Here is a 13,318-nt window from a genome sequence, read left to right on the forward strand (position 1 = left end):
AAAATGCAGGATTTCTTAAAAAACAACTGAGCACGAGGAAAACGCGTCTGCTCACCGTGCCGCCATAACCGGAAGTCCATGTAATGTTTTTTACTCTGTGAAAAACATTGACAAAGATGAAAACCAAGGACATTTACTCAATACTTTAGTTAGTTTTGCAAACAGACATTATAGTTTTAGTTAGTTATCTTTTTTTCTAATTACTCGTTTTTATTTTTATCTCAGTTAACGACAATGTTTTTTCCCATCTAGTTTTATTTAGTTTGTTTTTGTTTAGAACCTCGGTGGTAGGTTTGAGTGACTCAATGAATGATTGAACATTTTGAGGAGAATGGGAGCTAACTGAGATGAGGATTTTACCACTTTGCATTTTCTGGATGGAATCAAAGATTTCTTGTAGTTGCAACCGTTTGTCAAAGTCAGTTTTAAAAGCTACATCTATTTTACGGATGTTTAAATCATCGACAAATTGTAACATGTTAGTTGATCTTGTGAAAATTCCGATGAATACAAGTCAGAGTAAAATGTTTTAAAAGCATTGTTTATTTCCACTGGATCTATTGTTAACTGTGAAGCACTGTGAGTCTGTGGGACCATACGAGACGCTGATCTGCATTTCAGCTGGTAAGCTAACAAGTCACCTGCTTATTCTCCATGCTTATAATAGTGCCCTCTTGACAACAGGCGGTGTCTCACAGTTTTTTGTGTTGATAATAAATCAAACTGAGTTTTAAGAGCAATTCTGTTTCTAAATAGTTCCAGAGTTGGTGCTGTGAAATACTGGCGGTCTATTTTTTTCATAGAGTTAATGGGTTAATCTTGCTTTATTACCTGATATGGAGTATGCAATAATTTCTCCCCTTGTCACAACTTTTAGTGTCTCCCATAAAGTAGATGGTGAGATTAAATGTGATCTGTTGAAGAACAAAACCTCATCAATTGCTTTGGATACAAATTCACAAAACTGTATGTGTACTTGTATGTTTGCAATTAAGGCTGTGTTTAGTCTCCAGGTATTGCACTGTGTTAGATTTTGAGAGAAGACAAGATCAAGAATCACTGGTGCATGGTCTGAAGCCACAATGGCAATTTACTCTACTTTCTTTACTGAAGAAAGGAGTGAGTTGTCAATAAAAATATTCTACTGTATGTATGATTTTATATATATATATTATATATATATATATATATATATATATATATATATATATATATATATATATATATATATATATATATATATATATATATATATATATATATATATGTATATGTATAGAAAAACCTCCATGGGTCAACACAGCCAGTTTGATCCATGAAATGATAAAGAGCCAGGGACATTTTGGAACATGCTAATGTTTTAGGATTGGAACGATCTATTGTTGGTTCAGTCACAATATTTAGATCTCCAGCAAGAATGAGCCTATGTGAATTTAGATTTGGTATCAGGGAGGTGAGATTGTCAATGAAGCCAATATCATCCCAATTAGGGGCATACACTTATAAGTATGACTGGGGTGTTAAAGAGAGAACCTGACACTATTAAAAACCGTCATTGAGGATTAGAGATCGTTTTGGAAAGAGTGAACAATATATTTTCATGAATTAATCATGGCGCTCCCCGTGCCTTGGTGTTAAAGGCAGAAAGGAAAGTCTGTCCAACCCAGTTTTTCCTGAGCCTTACCTGACTAGTGAGTCAAGTGAGTTTCTTGTAAAAATGCTACACCTTTTTTTAAGTTGGAACATATTTGTGCTCTTTTAATCGGCCCATTCAAGCCCTTAACATTCCAGCTTATAGATCGGGTGGATAACACACTTTCTTCTGCCTTACTATAATTTGTGCCATCAGACATGTGCCACAAAAGGGAAGAGGGGGAGGGGGTGGAGTGTGCAACCCACAGAAAGGTGACTGTTCATCAACAACTCCTCCAAAGTAATAATCATACAGAATTAACAGAATAAGCACACATTGGTTGTGTCAATAATAACCCATCCCAACAATAAAATCAACACAAAAATGACCCATGTCTGCCTCCAGAACATAGGCAGACCGCTGGTCCCCCATTAAATCTTGAATCTTCCGGGGATGCATTATTTCCCAAGTAAACTATTAACCTCCAAGAGAGGCTTGACCATCTTAAAGTTAAACATGAAACAGTTTAAAAATAATCAGTATCGCCGTCTAACATTTGTCACATCATCACGGACTATTTCAAAAGTGAGCTTGAACAACGATAGTAATGTTAAACAGTAACATTTAGCTAATAGTAATGTATATATAGCCAGTTAGCCACCAACACTTTCACATGAATTACCGTTCAGAATGACCCCGAACACAAAAATTAAATGTATTGTTTAAGAGAGGATACACATAGTAGGCAGGGCATAATATAGATTCTCCTCAAAGTTTTCATGTTAGTCATTTTATTCTACCATTATAGATCAGTGAAGAAAACACATCTCAAGCACAGTTCAGTCTGAAAGACTGCTGTGAACTAGCCGCTAGCTATAGTTTTATATAGCTATTTTATGTAATACAGCCAAAGTAGCCTCCTAGCCACTTTGTAACAAGTTCAAAGCTAAGTTTTTAGCCTATTGGTGACCTTCCAGTATGTTCATAAAACTCTACAGGATCCTCCTCCCCTTTGCTGTCTTCTGGAACATTTACAATTCTCAAAGTAGATCTGCGAGAGAAGTCCTCAATGCGATCCAGGAGCTTTGTATGTAGTCTGCGTTTGCAGTAACTTAATGGCTGCATCTGCTGCGAATATCTTTTTTTTAAATTCTCCCCTGCTAGGCATTCCGTTGCAGTCAAGCGGCTTTGAAATGTATCCACAGTCTCTTTTATAGCGTTAACAGAAGTTTGCAAAGGGCAAACCGATTCATGAATGAGGATTGAAATATCTTTTCTTAGGCTGGCACGTTGCTTGGACAGCTCCTTCACCAGCTGGCCATTGGAGATTACATCGTCGTCCTTAGTGGAACATTCTCTAGCAGGGGAGGCCATAGTAGCTAGCTTGCAAGCAATGGTGTTCCACGTTGTCGACCATTTGTGTCTAGAGGTAAATGTTTGTAGCTAATTAAGACTTTATATCCATTGTTATATTACAGTTCTTTGGCGTTAAAAACACTTTTAAGGATGTTCTAGGGAGGGATAGGCGTTGGATCTACACAATTCTGATTCCAATTCCGATTCTTCCTTCAGATTACGGTTCTTATCGATTGTCAATTCCGATTCTTTGAGGGCTGGAGCTGAAATGGGTCACATGCTTATTTCAAACATAAGAGGAACATTTTATTTGGATTTATTTGTGATTCACAGTTTGCCGGGCTTTTTCAACCCACTAAATTGCCGCTTACTTGCTCTTGCAACACAATGAGCGCCTGGAAGTACGGTGGCCGCTATGGAAATGAAAACTTGAGCGTTTTAAATGTGGAACTGATGAAACCAAATTTTCCAAAGGATTCAAAAAAAAAAAAAAAAACTATTCCATTGGAATCGTAATTTTTGAAACAATTCCAAATTGGGACCGGTAATAGATGCCCAATCCTATTTTTCAGTCCATTCATGTATGATACCGTAACCCTGTTAAAGGCAACGCATACAAATATATGCAGCTATACAATCTGTATGGACTTTATTAAAGCCCCTTTCTAATATGAACTTGTTGCCCTTTTACACATGTAGCTCACAACAGCCAAGATATTCTTCCTGTTTTTCGCCAGGCCCTTGATAGAAACGTCATCAACACACCCACTCACTTACTGTGAATTCTAATGGTAGTGTGGCATAAACGATCCCTTGGCAGCTTACCACTCCAAAAATTGCACATGTCTTTGTAGTAAGTGACATAACCCACTAGGGGTAGGAATCACCAGAGGCCCCACAATACATACAGTATATGTCAGGATACAAGATAACTGCCATTTTAAATATATTGTGATATTCCCCCATATATTGCAATTGATAAGTTTTTTTTCAACTTGATACAATACAACTTTGTCAACACCTGTAATCTAAAAATGTTAATTTCTCTGTTGTTCATCTGGTGGACTGAAAAAGCAATTGATTTTACAATTGTAGTACCAAAAAGTTAAATTCTCGTGCAATTTATTTAATCAAATATCAATACTTGGTGTCTGCATATTGATACAGTATTGCCACAGAAAATATCACAATACTATGCTATAGGTTGCCAGGGGATCAGTTTATACTGCTGAACCACGAGTGACATACCATCGGCCACTTTTCAATCTCTGCGAAACTATATATACTATATTAACTATATATTTGGTATGTTTTGAGCTGAAAGTAAACTGGTTTATTACTTTATGATTTCTTTGTTTGGTTTTATTTGGTATATGTGTCAGAAATTATTGCAAGTCCTTTTTTGTCCTTTTCTGTCTTCTTGAAGTTTCTTTACCGTACATCTACAGCAGTGGCTTTCACTACCTCACCTGGAGCTTCTGAGTAGAAAGTAAATCTGTTCCTTTCTGCCTTTGTCTGTCACAGCCTAACATGAGTTACGATAGCTAAGTAGCATGTAGTATGAATATCATGTACTTTTGGTGGCATTGGTATAGACTACTTGATTTTTGGCATTGTGACATTCCTAAACCAGCCTATAAAGTGACATATTTTCTTTTTAATTAAGTGAAGTGCGGTCAAAAGGCCAAAACCATCAAAGATTTCAAATAAAACAACAGAAATGCCGGAAAAGCAGCAACAACTTTGAAAAATGTGACAAAAACTAAGCCGTCCAACATTTATTATGAACCAACATATATATGGGGGCCGGATCAAAATTTGCAGGGGGTCGGATTTGGCCAACGGGTCTTGAGTTTGACACGTGTGACCTAGGGGAAACACTGGGTTCCCAAGCCAAGTCCCCACTTAGCTACTATTCCCTATAACATTTGGCACATGTGCCACCATTGGCAAGCAGTAGCTCAACCAATGGCACACTAGCAATATGTGTGTAAAAGTGTTTTGGGGAAATGTCCCAATCCCAAATTATCTCTTTTACATCCTTTGGTAGGGGCCCATTTATGGTAGCTCGATTGCCTATTTCTCCATCCGCATTCCACAAATATAAAAAGAAAAGAAAATAACTTCCTGAGTGGGCTCGGTAGATGACGGCAAGCTTAATGCTAATATGGCACACTGATGAACAAGAACATTTTAAATTGGCACTTCAACTTTAAAAGGTTGCCAACCCCTGCCGTATACTGTATTCAGCTATAAAACACATAGTAGTTACCATTTCCCCTGGATCAGGGTCATTGTATTCATACGCAGGTACCTCAGATCAAACCTTGTCAAATGGGGTTCTGCAGGGTCTAGAGTAAAGTGACTGTAAAGTGTCCTTGTGGGTTGAATGAGATGTCAGCACTTTCCATTTTCCCCTGCTCTGCTTCAGCAATGTAACTTCAGCAGAGCAATGAGCTGCAGGTGTGAGTCACTCAAACCTTCTATTCTCCCATTGTATCAACGTGTGGGTGACAAGTACACGCTTTTATCATTGAATACCAGGCATAATCACTGCAGGAGGCCCCTCAACATTCGTACCCAGACACACTCAGTCACAGCACTCTGACACATGTTGATTGTCTTTGACTAGTCTCACTGAAACAAGAAATTGCAGTGTTTGATATATGTGCTGCATTAGGGCAAGCAATTTCAAAGTCCTGCAGAAACACACAGTACAGTGAGCAGCGTGTACCATTTTGTTTAACCTGATTCGACAAATTGTATAGTATTTTGTATCAGCTGTGTTTTTACGTCATCAACCTATAATATAACAACAGTCAACGTAATTTATAGTAGGGCTGCTGGATTATAAATAAAATCATAATCACTATTACTTTGGTCAATATTGAAATCAGTATTATTTAACACGATTACTCATTGCCTTTTGGAAAGATTTTGTCAAGACACCTTGAAGTGGGAAATTTTCCTAAATACTTTTCCTGTTGAACTCTTTGAATTCCGTCCTTCCCATGCCTGTGAAACCTCAGGACCCACTGGAGGGAATTTCTTCAAATGTGGCAGAAACATCCACTTTGACTCAAGAATGAACTGATTGGGTTTGAAAGTCAAAAATGAAGGTCCCTGTGACCTCACAAAATGCATTTTTCACTAGGGCTGGGTCAAAATAATCAATTCTCTAATTAAAATAGTTGAAAGTGTCAATAATTGATTAATAAAATCTCTAAAGTAATCTTTTAATATATGCCTTTGCATCATGGATGTGGTGAATTGACCCACCTTAGGGGCGTTCAATTCTTATGGACATTAACCTGGTGCATTATAAAAACAAATATTTGAGGGTTACTTTTTACTTTACAGCAAGTTCTCTGATACTTTCTTTTATATCCAAGCAAAATCGTTAACTCAAAAATTTCCCTGACCTAACTGACATTGAAATGAATGGAAAAATCAAATCAATTTGGCAAACATTTTGCAACACCCAACTCTATTCTTTAGCACAAACTCAAGAGTTCCTACGCTAATTATGACATTTTACACAAATGTCTTGTACAATTATGACATTTTATATCCTAAAGGTCAACGTCACTGTGACATAATGGTTTTCAAAAACACTTTTCGGGCCATTAATAGCTATAACTCAGAACAGAAGGTAGACATTTGGGCCGATGCTGAATTGGGGACACTAATCCTGGATCTTTTGTGACTGTATAGCTCTTCTGTGCTGCCTGGTTAAAGATGTGTGTGAATCAGCCACATTTCTCCAAACAGACGTGTAATAACTTCTTTTAAATTGCTTCTTAGTCTTGACATGTATTATGAGTCTGGACAGACATGGCGGTGGTTCTAGTTAGCATTCTTCTGTAAAACACAAAGCACTAGATGCAAACTAATTAGTAAGGTGGGGGAGAGGTACCAGCACATTACAGTGCTACTCTTTATTCTAGAGCTGCAAAGATGAATCCATGAGTTGTCATTTATTAAATTAATCCCCAATTATTTCAATAATGGACTAATTGGTTTGAGTCATTAAAAAAGATTCTCTGATTACACATTCTTTAAATCTGAAAATGTTCCAGTATCTTAACTGTTGTGTAATCTGAAGATGAAAATATTTAAGAGAAAACATTTTAGGACGTCCTTTTGGAATTTGGGAAACACTGATTTGACATTTTGCACTATTTTTGGAAAACAACACCAAATAATTCATTGATTAATCAATAAATCAAATGACAGATTAATCAACTGTGAAAATAATCGTTAGTTAGCAGGCCTACTTTAGGCCCACAGTTTGAGGTAAAGGGAAAATATAAGCACTTTACACCTACTTAATACAAACCCAGGTTTTCACAGGCTTCTCACAATAACTTGAGGTTGTCATACGGTTCCTGTTGATTCCATGAAAGCCCATTCATTTAAGCCTGGAGATGAATAATGAATCCACGGCAGAGCAAATTGAGCATGTGACAGACTGCATGACACTTTGAACTGTGGGGGAAGACTTTGGATTAGGTGCTGAAGAGCAGTGTGGCTTATTATTTAATAAGTACAGTGAGAATAATGTCACACTCAGGTTAGAATTGTAAATGAATGTGTGAGGGAGGGAAAGAGAGATGATGAGGAGTGGTGAAATGTAACTAAGTACAATTACGAACTGAAGTTCAAATTGTATTTCCGGACTATAAGTCACACTTTTTTTTTATAGTTTGGCTGGTCCCGTGATTTACTGTATAGTCAGGTGTGATTTATAAATATAAATTTTATAAAAATACCATGTAATTTAACATGTTTTTAAATGTTAATTTATACTGAAAACATTAATGTCAATAGCCGCGAGAGGGCTTTCTAGGCTTGTGACAACTATATGCTGCTCCTAAAGACAGCTAAAAAAGACTGAACACAAACAAAATGCCCCAAAAAGGAAAATCCTATTCTGTAGATTACAAACTGCAGGTAGTAAAATATGCAGCCAAAAAAGGTAATCGAGCAGTAGAAAGAAAGTTTGGAGTGACTCAGAAACTTTTGAGGGCAAAAAGGTTACTGTTATACTGTTATATATTACTTGTTACATATTGGCCAGAGCTGGAGAAACGAGTCCACAGGTGGGTGCTTGAACAACTTGCTGGCGGGAGAGGCTTGTCAACGGTGCAGTTACTACAGCCTGGTAGTTGTTCTGTGTGCTAATTGTATGTAACATGTATTGTTACGCTAACATTGCGGACACATACCGTCTTCAGCCTGTTGTTCTGTGTACTACATTTCTGTTCTTTGTCTTGGATTTTGTGAAATAAATTTCTAAATTAATGTGACTTATAGTCCAGTGCAACTTATATGTTTTTTTACTCTTTATGAGGTATTTTTTGACTGATGCAACTTATACTCCCGAGCGACTTATAGTCGGGAAAATACGGTACTTGTACTTTACTTGAGTCTTCTCTTTTTCAAGCCACTTACTACTTCTACTCCAGAACATTTCAAAGAGAAATATTGTAATTTACCTCCACTACAATAAGAGCCCATTTCCAGGTTTATAATTGTATTTTGAGGTTTACATGGTTTCATTTTCAAAAAACACCATGTTTCTGTTGTACTGTACATTGCTGCAGATCCTGTTTCACCCTGTGTGTATGGGTCTCTGTTGTAGCTACAGAGTAAGACATCAAACTTCTATACTATCTTTGTTGGGAGTTGCACATGCTCAGTAGCTAGGTAAGATTGCCTCAGCTAGATAACTCTTTCTCCAACGTTGGTCAGTACAATCCAGGATTAGCTGAGAGACTTCTTCTAAACAAGGGCACAGTTGTGGAATACCTGCAGAACAGGGACAGGAAGTAGCTCTTTTGGAGATAATGGTGAACTAGTGGCTGTTGGAGCAGTGTTTTGCCATTGAGAACGAGCCAGGATGCGAGCGCTAGCATGTCACTAAAAGCAGCATGGATAGTTGTTTTTTTTCAAGTTTGTATGCGCGTGGAAGCACCACAGACACAAAATAACATCCCAAATCCCAGAGAAAGTAATTTCTTTCAAAATATGGGCACTGTAATAAGTTTTAGTTACTTTACAAAATAGGATTTTTTTGTGTGTGGCATTTTAGACCTTTATTTAATATGAAGACGTGAAAGGGGAGAAAAAGGGGGAATGACATGCAGCAAAGGGCTAAGGTTGTAGTCAGACCCTGCACCGCTGCGCCAAGGACTAAACCTCTATATACTGTATGTGCGCCCGCTCTACCAACTGAGCAATCTGGGCGCAACACAAATTAAGATTTTTGCATACAAAACACAAGTTGTTTATAAAATGCAATGTTTTATTATAATTTAAACTCCACAACAGTATAACAGCCTACAAGAACACTTAACAGAACTGTTTTGGTCATTTCCAGTTTCTAAATTGTGAGGATTTTTCTGCATTGAGTACTTTTACTTTTACTACTTTAAGTGGATTTTCTTACTTTTACTTACAGAGTATTTTATCAGTGTGGTATTATTACTTTTACTTAAGTGAAGGATCTGAATACTTCTTCCACCACTGATGGAAGTTGAGTGCATTTGTGCACTTAGAAAAGCTCCAACACATTCTGGTGTCGAGCTGATATTTAAGTGGCCACTTGGCTCATCCAGCACCAGCCAAATCTTACTGTGCTTATATGCCGCAAAAAGAAGCCACACTAATATACTCTCAATGTAGCAAGGTGGACTATGATGATTTATATACCTCAGTCAAGAGAAACCGCCCTTGAGCACATCCTCGCTGCCATCACGTCAAAAAGCAATACTTGCTCAGGTGCCTTTGGTGTTTGTCATTGATGCAAAAAGTCTCCTTTAGCATCATTTTAAGACACGGTTGGTCGGGACTCTCGGCGTCCCTTTTTGATGCTCTGGGTTTGGACTCTTGGGGTCCAAACCCAGAGCATCTTTTGAAGCTCTCAGGACTCATATCTAAAGTCAGTCTGCAAGAAAGGAAAGTGTGATAGCGCTCCACCATAACACCTTTTCCTTCTTGCTTGAGACCACTGTGTCCAAGACCTTACCGCATGCTGATACGGTAAGGGAAAAAATGTAGTTTCCACTTAAGTGGTCCTATCTTGCACAGCGCAAAGTCCTGCAAAAGTGTCTTTGCTAATTTAAGACCAACTTTAAGACCACTACAACTAAATATCAACTGAAACAACAAATAACTAAACACAGGTCTTGCATTATTCTAAAGACACAGTTATACCTTGATTAATAAGTCAGTCAACAGAAAAACATGTTGGCAACAATTTTGATAATTGTTTAATCAACAGTTAAACAAACCCAAACACAAATGCAGTAAAAAGCATACGTGACAAGCAGTTTGTATGTAAATGTTACAACATCCAAATGTGTTTTGATGAAAATTGCAAATACTTGTGGATTTCTACTACATTTATTTAAAAAAAAGAAATATTTGCGTGTGCAAAGCGTGTGGAAGACATTTGTAAACCTAATTTATTTATGTGACATGCGGGAAACACTCTATAGAATTAGTTATTACTAGGGATAAGCGAGTACAGCATTATCTGTATCTGTTTACCACATGAATTATCTGACAGCATGACAGCATGAGCATTGAGCTTCAGATCAATGGTGTTGTCATGGTAACAAACAAACAATATACAGAACAAGTTTTGCAACAATGAATACAACACATGCGGTTGCAATTATGAAGTAAAATGTAAATATGCTGTATTTATATAGCGCTTTTACACCATACAGGAAACATTCACACACTGTGGCCGAGGTTGCCGTACAAGGTGCCACCTGCTCATCAGATACACACTCACACACATTCACACTCCGATGCACAGCATCGGGGGAAACTCGGGGTTCAGTGTTTTGTTTAAGGACACTTTGACGTGGGACTGCAGGGCCAGGGATTGAACCACCAACCTTCCACTTGGCAAGCAACCGCTCTACCACTGAGCCACAGCCGCACCTCAATTGTATTTAATTACAATTAAATTGTATTTAAGTTTTTCATGATCAGTGTCATTTTTCTGTGTCAAGGACTATAGATTAAAACCGCAGCAGAGGTTTAAAAAAGAAAAAAAACTCAGATGGCTGAGACGCAACGCGAGTCGCATTCTACCAAGCAGCATGTCTGAATCCCCACGTAAGTAAGTGAACAAATCGAAGTAAAAAACAAACCTGAAGCTAAAGAAACCCCGGACGTTAACGGAAAAGACCCGCGAACCTGAGTGACTGAGGGAGAGGGAGAGAGAGAGAGCGCTGTTCACTTATCCGTGTTCTGTGTGTGAGTAAGTGAGCAGAGTGTGTGTGTAGAGGAGGAGCGCTGTGACCATCCCAGAACGTAGACACGGTCCGCTACTTAATTTGGATTTCTATTCAATCCGAGCACAGATATTGACTTGTATTACTCGTATAATACGTGTATTCGGCAAAAGTGCTTTATCCGTACCGGATACTTGTTTCAGCCAAGTATCCAGCTCGTCTCTAGCTATCACTACGGCTCCGCTAATCGTCACAATGTTTAAAATGTATCCACACTCCACAAATATACGCATTACATTGTTGGCATACAGTTTGACACAAACCTTTGCCACTTAAGCCTGACTGCCCTGGCTAACCGTGCTACGTAGAATATGTCAGAATGTCGGATAGTAAAGAAAAATGCCTGTGGGAACTTCCCAGAGTGCAATAGGATGTCTTCAAATTGCAAATTGAAATTGTTTTGCGCCGACCAACAGTCCCAAATCCAAAGATATTCACTTCCCAATGTCAATTAAACAAGAAAAGCAGCAAAACACACTAATCTCACCTGACAAATTTGAGATTTTGGAGGTGTTTGTGTTTATGTGTTTGTCCCTTTCTCTTGATTGTCCCCAATCTGTTAACAACTTCATCTCTCGACCTCAGGAGTTGGTCTTTTCTCACGTGTTTTATAGCCAAATCATAGACACACACACACACACACACAGAGACAAAGCTTTGTTATGATGGATGAACAAATCTAAGCAAGGTTCACCGATTTTGTCTATCAGCCAGGTACTGTCTTTGATCTAGCTGTGATTAAACATTAGGAGCTATTTTCTCTCTCACTCTCTCTCTCTCTTTCTTTTTCCTACTCTGTCGCTCTAATCTTTCTTTCTCCCTCTCTGTCGCTTCCTTGCTCCCTAAATATGCCCTGGTTAATTCATCACCCAGCCCAAGCCTATTTTAGCACCCGCCATGTGTATTCTGGGATCCTTGCATGGCTTGTAGAGACAGATGAAAAGAGGAAGAGTGGAAGAGAGAGGTCCATTCCTGAGGAGGAGGGTGACCATTGATTTTGGAAAATTATCTAATTGTGATTTCTTTCACCAAATATTGTAACTGCGATTTAATATGCACTTATTTTTTATACTCTTTGTCTTCTGTATTTTTCAACAATGACAAGCAATGAATCATTGTATAGTATAAACAACACATTAGATAGACAAACTGTTCTTTTCTTAAAACCAGGCTTGTTGTGATGATGCAACTAGGTGATGCATGAATTTATATGAATGACATCTTTTGTTTAAGCACTTCAATCACAGTAGTGTATTAAACACTGATCAAGCCTGGTATAAACATTCATTTGAAAGTCAGAAACAAATCACACAATCTAAAGTGCATATTCCAGAAATATGACAGAGAAGTGAAGGGTGAGTCAAGAGTCAAGTTTTTTTTTACTACAGCGTCAACGTTGCACTTGCTCAAGGAGGCTATTTTTACGTTAGTAGTAGCATGCTGCTGGTGGTCTTGCTGTGGGTTTAACTGTACTAATAAAATCGTTAAAACAACGTGGCCACTCTGCTGTGAAAGCTCTCTGAACATCATTTATCAGTCTGGTTGTTACCCCTCTCCGTGGCAGTCTCCTTTGCTCCATATCTTTATTACAAAGGTAGCAAGGTAACCGGAGCTAACCCAGATCATGCTCTGCCCCTTAGAGACAGCAGTCTCCAGCGAGAGAAAAAAGGTATTAACGTGGAACACTATCACATTTTCCCTTATCCCCTCATCGGACTAATTTTGTGGATACTACTGTGTGTGTGCATCAATAACAAGATGTTCCTTCTAGGCGTTTTATTTTAATAACAGCTGGGTTTGAATGTGTGTGGTTCTGAAACAGAAATACAGGCATGCATCAGTAAATGTAGATAATATAAGGTTCAAATGAGTATATGCCTATCAGGTATAATAAACAAGCACAATTAAGGTGTTAAATTATAAGGCATAATAAAGGGCTTATTACTAAATGCAAAACTTAGAAATACACTAGTATACTATATATATAGTATATATATATATATATATATATATATAT

General features: G+C 37.9%; 1 protein-coding gene and 1 long non-coding RNA gene across 3 annotated transcripts in view; both read left to right on the forward strand.

The window, feature by feature from the left end:
- The window catches only part of LOC117960977, a 20,764-nt gene extending 12,752 nt beyond the window's left edge, over nt 1-8,012 (forward strand). Inside the window, exon 3 of the long non-coding RNA XR_004660279.1 lies at nt 7,929-8,012. This is a non-coding gene — a long non-coding RNA (uncharacterized LOC117960977). The remainder of the gene's footprint in view (nt 1-7,928) is intronic.
- The window catches only part of slc24a3 (solute carrier family 24 member 3), a 128,088-nt gene that overhangs the window by 19,762 nt on the left and 95,008 nt on the right, over nt 1-13,318 (forward strand). The gene's annotated exons all lie outside the window — the stretch shown is intronic.

This window comes from Etheostoma cragini, chromosome 17 (assembly GCF_013103735.1).
Source record: "Etheostoma cragini isolate CJK2018 chromosome 17, CSU_Ecrag_1.0, whole genome shotgun sequence".
Taxonomy (NCBI): Eukaryota; Metazoa; Chordata; class Actinopteri; order Perciformes; family Percidae; genus Etheostoma; species Etheostoma cragini.